The sequence below is a fragment of the Bidens hawaiensis genome, unplaced genomic scaffold, assembly GCF_021521415.1.
Source record: "Bidens hawaiensis isolate Kalapana, Puna unplaced genomic scaffold, B.hawaiensis_p1.1 tig00008893_1, whole genome shotgun sequence".
Taxonomy (NCBI): Eukaryota; Viridiplantae; Streptophyta; class Magnoliopsida; order Asterales; family Asteraceae; genus Bidens; species Bidens hawaiensis.
In genome coordinates, this window is record NW_027491644.1 from 108,225 (window position 1) to 118,012 (window position 9,788).

Genomic DNA, 9,788 nt, shown 5'->3' on the forward strand with positions numbered 1-9,788 from the left:
TGGGTTGGCACCATCTCTCCTAGCTGACAGGTCCAAGCCACAATCTTCATCGTGCGACCAGTCTTTCGATCCCACTCCCTTTCTCACATCCCCTACTCACGCCCATAAAAATAAATTTTCGCCATCTCCCTTCTCATAAATTTCGTTATCTGTCTATTCTACACATGTGCAAAGATGTTTGTCTACGAACGTCTAGGTTCCACACAAGACCAAAGACGTCTACGGGCGTCTAGGTTGAAGAGGCTCAAAGAAACACAATTTTCTTGTCATAAAATACTTTAAAATTAGCATATTTATATTTCATCACATTTTGTAGTAATGTGTTCTACACCACTATCCCCAGGGCCGGCTAAGGGAATGGCAGGGTAGTTGATGGCCACAGGCCCGTCATCTCGCTAGACTCGATTTTTTTTTATATTATATGTATTTTTTTAAACAATATGTATATTTACTATTTAAACTCAATTACATAACCACTAGCTTGTTCTAGTGACAAAGGGTATTAATTCTAACCGTAAGGTTATGGGTTCTAGTATCATTGGAGACACATTTAATCTTATTTTTATATAAAAGTTTTTTTACAACCTAAATTATAACCGAATAAACTCATCTCAAAATTAAATTGTTTAAACCCAACAAAATAATTAAGGCTCAAAATTTCCCTAACCATCCCTATACACATACACAAATATATATATATGCACATATATGCATGTGTCTGTCGTCTATACCTGCATCAAAGAACCTCTCTCCATCGTAAGGACTCCTCCTTTTAGGTATTTCTTACTAAAACATATTCTTCTCACCCCAATCTTTATATTTATATTTTGGCAGGAGTTGCTAAGCCAGCTAATGGTGGAATTTTGCAAAGAGCTAGAGTACACTATCCATATTTCCGGCCTCGAATGGCAACCAAAACGGTTTTAGAAGACTCCGCGGCAAACTGTGTGCAAACTATGTGTGTGTCAGGGCCGGTCATTATTGGAGCGGGCCCTTCAGGGCTCGCTGCAGCCGCCTGTCTCAAGAGCCAAGGCGTTCACGCCTTGATTCTTGAGCAGGCGAACAATATAGCGTCTTTATGGCAAATCGAAGCATACGACTGATTACGTCTTCATCTTCCTAAACACTTTTGTCAACTCCCACTTATGCCTTTCCCTAAAGACTATCCAACTTACCCTACCAAGCAACAGTTCTTAGCTTACCTTGTAGCCTATGCAAACAAGTTTGATTTGAAGCCGGTTTTCGATACAAAGGTTGTGAGGGTTGAATACAATAGAGGGTGCGGGTTGTGGAGGGTGAAAACAAACATGAATGATTAGTATGTTTGCCGGTGGATGGTAGTGGCTACCGGAGAGAATGCCGAAGAATTTGTACCGAAGATTGAAGGGATGAATGAGTTCAATGGACCTGTTGTGCATACAAGTTCATACAAAAGTGGTGATTGTTTTGAAAACCAGAAGGTTGGTGGTTGGGTGTGGCAATTCTTGCATGGAGGTTTGCTTGGATCTTTGCAACTACAATGCTTGCCCATCAATTGTTGTTCGAGATTCGGTACAATTATGCTCTCTAATCTCATGTGCTTGCATATCTTTGCATTCTAAATCACAGTGTAATTTTTCTTTGTAACTATAGTTCGGTTTTTTTCCTGTGATTTAGAATGCAAAGATATGCAAGCACATGAGATTAGAGAGCATAAATTCGTACCGAATCTCGAACAACAATTGATGGGCAAGCATTGTAGTTGCAAAGATCCAAGAAAACCTCCATGCCAGAATTGCCACACCCAACCACCAAAACCTTCTGGTTTTCAAAACAATCACCACTTTTGTATGAACTTGTATGCACAACAGGTCCATTGAACTCATTCATCCCTTCGATCTTCGGTACAAATTCTTCGGCATTCTCTCCAGTAGCCACTACCATCCATCGGCAAACATACTAATCATTCATGTTTGTTTTCACCCTCCACAACCCGCACCCTCTATTGTATTCAACCCTCACAACCTTTGTATCGAAAACCAGCTTTAAATCAAACTTGTTTGCATAGGCTACAAGGTAAGATAAGAACCGTTGCTTGGTAGGGTAAATTGGAAAGTCTTTAGGGAAAGGCATAAGTGGGAGTTGACAAAAGTGTTTAGGAAGATGAAGACATAATCGGTCGTATGCTTTGATTTGCCATAAAGACGCTATACAGTTCGCCTGCTCAAGAATCAAGGTGTGAACGCCTTGGCTCTTGAGACAGGCGGCTGTAGCGAGCCCTGAAGGGCCCGCTCCAATAATGACTGGCCCTGACACACAGTTTGTCGGGGAGTCTTCTAAAACTGTTTTGGTTGCCATTCGAGGCCGGAAATATGGATCATGTACTCTCTTTGCAAATTCCACCATTAGCTGGCTTAGCAAATCCTGCCAAAGTATAAATATAAAGATTAGGGTGAGAAGAATATGTTTTAGTAAGAGTTACCTAAAAGGAGGAGTACTTACGATGGAGAGAGGTTCTTTGATGCAGGTATAGTCGATAGACACATGCATATATGTGCATATAATATATATATATATATATATATATATATATATATATATGTGTGTGTGTGTAGGGATGGTTAGGGAAATTTTGGGCCTTAATTATTTTGTTGGGTTTAAACAATTTAATTTTGAGATGAGTTTATTTAGTTATAATTTAGGTTGTGAAAAAAACTTTTGTATAAAAATAGGATTAAACGTGTCTTAAATGATACTAGAACCCATAACCTTATGGTTATGATTAATACCCCTTCGTCAGCTAGTGGTTATGTAATTGAGTTTAAACACTAAATATACATATTGTTTTAATAAAAATATATATAATTTAAAAAACAATCGGGCCTAGCGGGGTGTCAGGCCTGTGGCCATCAACCACCCTGCCATTCCTTTACCCGGCCCTGGGGATAGTGGGGTAGAACACATTACTACAAAATGTGATGAAATATAAATATGCTAATTTGAAAGTATTTTATGACAAGAAAATTGTGTGTCTTTGAGACTCTTCAACCTAGACGCCCGTAGACGTCTTTGGTCTTATGTGGAACCTAGACGTTCGTAGACAAACGTCTTTGCACATATGTAGAAAAGACAGATAACGAAATTTATGAGAAGGGAGATGGCGAAAATTTATTTTTACAGACATGAGTAGGGGAATGTGAGAAAAGGAGTGGGATCGAAAGACTATCGCACAATGAAGATTCTGGCTTGGACCTGTCAGCTAGGAGAGATGGTGCCAACCCATCGATATGATGTTGGTGCCCTTATAACACGATCAATAATATATTAACATTATTACAGCCATTCATACTCTGTCTCGTCTCATATTTTAATCAAGTACTTTTAGCAACAAACCAATGCAATTTATTTTGTCATATTTTATCGAGTGTATTCTATTTTTAAAATTATATAGAATACATTAGTATATATATATTTATTAATTTTTATCAAGTGGCATAAGAATATATATCCTCATCCTTTGATAATTATTGTAGGCGATAAATGAACTAAAAACAACTGTACAAAAACCCAGATGCAAACAATTTTGAGTCTCATGTTATCAGTGGTGATACTTGGACGAAAGCACATGAGGGGGGGGGGGGGGGGAGGGGGCTCAAATTTTTTGAACGAAAACGTTCTCTACGGTTTGACATTTTTGAAACTGCCTCACCGAGCTCAGGTAAAAAACCGACCCTAAAACCAAAACGATGACCGGTTTAGACGGTTTAACGGTTTGTAACCGAATCATGAACACCCCTTGTTTTCACCCAAATTTATGAATCGGGTCTGGACCCAAGAACAATAATACAGTTCAGATCTTGTAGTTCGATTTTGGTTTGTCGGTTCTGACGGTTAGAAACCGTGAATTGCTTACCCTTAAATTTTAGTAGTGTAGAATAATAAAGTTATATATTGATTTGCAATGTTCTTTGACAAAATTATACTTTTAAGTGTTGTACTAGAGCTTTACAAATCGTTACTTTCGCTTTAATAGTTGTATTCCTTTGTTTAATAGTTATTGCCACGTTTCTATGAAAGACAGTCATCAATTCATTGGCTTCTACAAGAGGCTATTAGGGAGAGACATAGATTCGACTTCTGCAGAACCCATTCTCAATTTTAATTTCTTAATTCCAACATTTGTGTCATCCGATAGTCTTTGTCGTTGGTGAGTTAAATCTCCGATTTCACTGTTGTCGGGTACGAATGTGATGTTGTATGGATAATGGCTAGGTGTTCGTGAAGACTTACCTCAATTTTTCTGTTGTTAGGTTCCGAAAACGGTGATCGGGTTACTAACGCCGACGAAGACATTGAATAGGTACTGTTCGATTCAAAAACGATTAGTCTCTATCTATCTTGCTGCTCCGTTATGCTTCGACGTTTACAGGTTGGTAGTTAATCGGCCTTGGATTACATGGTATTCTAATGTTTTATTATTATTATTATTCTTAGTAATGGTCTTGCTTTTCATAAATCCATTAAAAGCTTATAAGTAAATGTAAAATTTATTTTCTGTATAATAAACAGGAAGGTGGAATTGTTTAACAAACCTCATAAGTAAACGTGAGTATACTTTCCAAACTAAAACTCGGTTCAATAAATGTGACAAATACCAATTAATCTTATGAATTAATAAATGCGCAGCGGAATAAAATGAGTAATCAGCACTGAAACTAAACCCGACAGGATCCGGTTACAAAACCATACGAGCACGGTAAGACAACAACCAATTAAATATAAATATAAACCGACAATATTTAAGTTTACCTCGGTCGAGCAACGCTAGGTGACGAAACTATACAACCCGCCAGCGGCGTTGGTGTTCAGAAACAGCAGGGGGCGGAGCAGGGGCGGCGGCAGCAACCGATGGCGTGTAACAGCAGCGGTTGGTGACGGCGGCGGTAGGCAGACTTGCGGTAGTACGGTGTGTTTTGCCTTTTGCCGTGAAAAACCAAAAGTTGGTTTTCTCTTAATTTTGTCACGGCTCCGAAACAAGTTATGGGGAGTAGCAGCTCAAGATTATTATTATATATTGATTATATTAATAATAATCTTTATTATCATTAATAAACCTTAACCTAGCTTCAAAGCCCAACTCGTTTAAAAGCCTGCTCCATCTTATTTATCTAATAAATAAACTTTAAAATTATTATTTATATACGGTATAAATAATAATCCCGCTAAGTATCGTCAATACCGGTTAACTAATTTAAGCGGATTTTATGCTCGTCACCCAAGGTGTAACTCTTACGGGTCAAAACTCGATCAGCCGCGTTGACTTTACCGAACCGGTCCACGATATCCAACACCAAGTATCATCTAATTCAATACTTTATGTTGATTTTCCGGCCACCGTGATGTACAGACCTTTGGTTTTTTTTAGGTGGAGGAAGGAAGAAGAAAGTTTAATGGTTTTTTGATTAATGTGTAAAAGCTTTTCATCATTGACATCCAGTAGCCCGCAGATCAAGAATTCATCCAACCAAACTTTGACACATTAATTACCTTGAAATTATAAATTTAATTATTTTTAATTGAATTGCTACTGAAAGAAAAGATCATATAAAAGCTTTTATTATTTTCTTATAATTTACAAGTTCACAATTTTCACTTTACGTTCACTTTTGAATCATTTGATTACTATATTATTTAATTTATTTGTTATTTTACTTGAATTTCAATATTATTATATACTATGTTCTTTTATTTTTTAATTACACGTATAACTAGACCATGTTCAATTATGTGAAGATATTATCCAAGCAAAAACTATCTTGTGACTTTTCGATTAAAAGGTTTTGGTTTCACCGCTGGTTGTTGGATTTGTAGTAATAATGATGGCGGTGCTTGGTGGTTATGTATGTAATGATTAAATATGTGTGTCCAAAATGCAACTTAATATATATATATATATATATATGTGTGTGTGTGTGAGTGTGTGTGATTTAACGTTTAAACTTTAAAGGGTGGTGTGTAAAATGACTCATTTACACTCTCATATGCACCGAAAGTTCATTCTTCTCTAGGCTTCCCAAATGGTTTGTTGGCCCCGTGACCCGACCCGTTTTTTACCTATCCATTTTGTGCCCCCTGTAACGAAAATTTCTGGATCCGCCACTGATGGTGATAAACTATGCTACCATGATTTTGCAGCCATTCCGATCTCCCATTTATAGATCTGAGCCTCTACGATTGGCATTCGGTAGCTCATCGTAGAAACAAAATATATATATATATATATATACACACACACACTAAAAATACCCTAAAAAGGTAGGCAATTGGATGAAATTGCATATATGCATGGCTGTGGCATCTTTGTTGTGGAATGTTGTGCCTATCTTGGTTGACCGATATTTTGCTATTGATATGTGTGTTGGGAGTTTGGTTGTCTATGTTTGGCACAAGGTTAATGCGTTGAAACTTAATTTAATGATTGCCGCGGTTGCTTCGGCTTTGATACGTGAAGGTATGTGGACACTACCAGTGATCATTTACTCAAATATTGCTGGAATAATTTATTCATATGCAAATTACTATGATTACCAGGTTTGTGTAGTTTTTGGTGCTCATTAGTTGTTCGCAATAATACAAAGCTGAGCTTAATTGTAGTACGCAATAATACCGAGATGAGCTTATTGTAATTCCACCTCTTGAGATATATTTTTGGATATGATGATGGTTCGGTTTTTTTTGTAACAACGTAAGTTGACAATTTAATATGCTTTTATTGTACCTTATAAGCGTTCAGTTTTTAATTGCATCATCATATTCATTCATGCCTATGATGATGATTTGCATTTTAGCGTGGCAACTTATGTTGCAGCTGTGTAAACCTGAGCTTATTGTGATTGCACCTTATGAGATTCATTTTATGGCTATGATGATCATTCGGCTTCTGCTGTTGCAACGTTAATTGCAGCCATGACACCCTTTTGAGCCTCGGGTTAGCAATTTTATTTTAAGACTATTAGAGCCACGCGGACGCTACAGTCATCAAATGTGGATGAAATAATGATTAATTTTTGTGATACGTGATTATAGAACATTTGATAACATGGATGAAATAACTATTGCATTCTCAATTGGTTAGTAAGATTTTTACTTGGGGTAAGAAATTAAGGTTTTTAGACTTTGAAAAGATTTATTCCATTTTTACTCATCCTTAACTATATTGTAGACAAACCCATGTAACGCGCGGGTTATAAAACCTAGTTAAATTAATAGAACATGTAGAAGAAAGACAAATCTTTTCTATACTCAGTTTGCATTAATTAGTGTATACTAACAAAGTTATCATTCATTATAACTAGATAACGTATCTGTTGCATTGCAGCGGTGAAGTGGCGCTAATTCGATTGGTATCAACTAAGTTAGTTACGGCACCGACACCGTATAAAAAATAAAATTGTAAATTCCTAAAACAATATAAGCACATATGCAACTTTTTATCAAAGGGACACAAACTCAGTCATTATCAGTTAGGTTCCTTATGTTATCGACACTAAACCTAAGAAAAAAGTTAGTTAATGCATAGAATAATTGTGACACTCATTGTTTATGATACCAGGAAATAACATATTTAAAGCGAAGTTTATTTAGTTGCTATAACCTCAGCATTGCGGCAGCGAGTAGACATGAATTGTGTCAAAGTCGATTACGTTTGCTACGATAACGAAATTAAACGGTTGGTATAACCCGTGTGTTACGGTAGTGACTCGACACGAATTCGATCGGTGTCGGTTTATGTTTGAATTAACATATTACATACCGGATATAAATCCAATGATAAATCAAATAAATGGCACTAGAACTAACTCTAAAAGAAAAAAGTTTCTTCAGCGTCCAACCTCACATGCGATCAACCTCACATGCGATCAATATTCATTCGTTATGATACAAGAACTTAACCATTGAATCACTATTTAAAAAAAACAAAAAAGGAAAAAAAAATTATGTAACCCAACCAATGGCCTCCTCGTGGCCCAATCAGGGGCTTGGGCTACCAAAAAACTTAACTATTGAATCACTATTTAAAAGGAAGAAAAATTATGTAACCAAACCAATGGCCTCCTCGTGGCCCAATCAGAAGCTTTGGCTACCAAAAACTTGATATACATGTTTGTTTCTATGAAAAAACTAGTATTTGGAACCCCCACAGGAACTGGTAATGAGTATGTGGAAACAAAGGTAACACTTGCATGTATATGTCAAATTTAATAGACAACTTTAGTCTTAGATCATATCCGTGGTTGAAAGGATGGTTTCAGTTCGTCATAGTACTTTTAAATGCTTCTGCTTATGCTTTGATCTGATCATTTGTTTGGTCTTAGATGTCGTTTCTAGATCAAATTCGGAAGCTTCCATCAAGGTCTTTTAGCAGTGCCTCTCAACAAATTTGTCCAAATAAATGGATCAAATCTGTTTATATATTTTTATCTATTCATTTCCCACTTTTGAGAGAAACGCAACTGAAATTGAGGAAACAGTTTCAAATAACAAGTTAAAACGGCCAATTTCAGGTTCAATTAAAACAACAACCAACCAAATATAAAAAGATACAAAAATATTTCCCTAATCTAAAGAGATTATATCTTCTTAGAGCTGTGGTGGTGAAGAGGTAGGTCCCAGCAGAGCCCAGTTGGACCCGCAAGACTCACCTTGAAGAGGGACGTTTGCGCAAGGACCAACTGGTTCCGCAGGACCAACCATGCTCAGAGATGAAGACCTTACGCGCAGTACGCCAGCTGTTCCCGCAGGAAAAGCCTCCCAATGGTGAAGTACCCCGCCTGTTCCCGCAGTTGCGGATACAAGCCATCAGGGAAGGCTACCCGCACTAATAGCAAGGCTACACGCACAAGGCACTAACTCAATAATTCAGTGTCACCTGAAGGAATGAGCAAGGCGGGAATACTCCCGCCCAAATGAGCCAGTCCGTACGCTTCTGGAAGATCTTTTGTACTATACCTGCCAAGGTATGGACAAAATAGACAAGATCTGACCAAAGCAGCCCATGAACCAATCACAGGGTGACAGCTCACCGACAACAGTACGAGGAGCACGCTCTAGTACAAAATGTCACTATCAGCCGCTGCCTACTCACCAACCCTTGTCGTGGCACGTACATAGCCTGCAGTTGGTGGAAAAGGAATGGTACACAGCCGGCGGAAAAGGAATAGTACACAGCCGGCCATGTCACTATCAGCCGCTGCCTACCCACCAACTACCAGCATGGCACGTGCGTAGCCCACAGTTGGTAGAAAAGGAATATTATACAGCTGGCTGTACCTGCTTGGAAACCTACCTTCGGCTATAAATACTCCAACACCTTGGAACGGTATCATGATCTGGTATCTCATCTTCTCTAGTAATCTCTCTCAATATATACACATATTCAAAGCAATCTAGTCTGATTCTCACGCCGGAGGGTGGTCACAAGGAGGAACCCCCCCCCCTTCTCAGTGACGAGCTCACGGTGTCTGTTTTGCAGGTCATTAGAAGAATAACCATCTTTGCCGGACCTAACCCTCGTGGGAAACATCTACTTAACCCCCAGATTATCCGTAATCTGTCCGGGGTCACTTAGTGTTTCTTCATTGGTGCCATTCGTGCATAAAAGCTAGAACTAATTCTCAGTTTTTTCAAAACTTCTGGAAAAATGGTTAAGGTTACTCCGGTGCCAAGGCCAGCGAGTGACCAAGAGACCCCGGTAACCACAACCCCAGCTACTGGGGGGAACACCGGCGAGTACACACATTTTACGAACA

General features: G+C 38.2%; 2 pseudogenes; one reads left to right on the top strand and one right to left on the bottom strand.

The window, feature by feature from the left end:
* The first annotated feature begins 905 nt into the window (after positions 1-905).
* On the top strand, positions 906-1,626 carry LOC143530299 (indole-3-pyruvate monooxygenase YUCCA2 pseudogene; annotated as a pseudogene).
* A 57-nt stretch (positions 1,627-1,683) lies between these two features.
* On the bottom strand, positions 1,684-4,332 carry LOC143530300 (indole-3-pyruvate monooxygenase YUCCA2 pseudogene; annotated as a pseudogene).
* Positions 4,333-9,788: the final 5,456 nt, after the last annotated feature.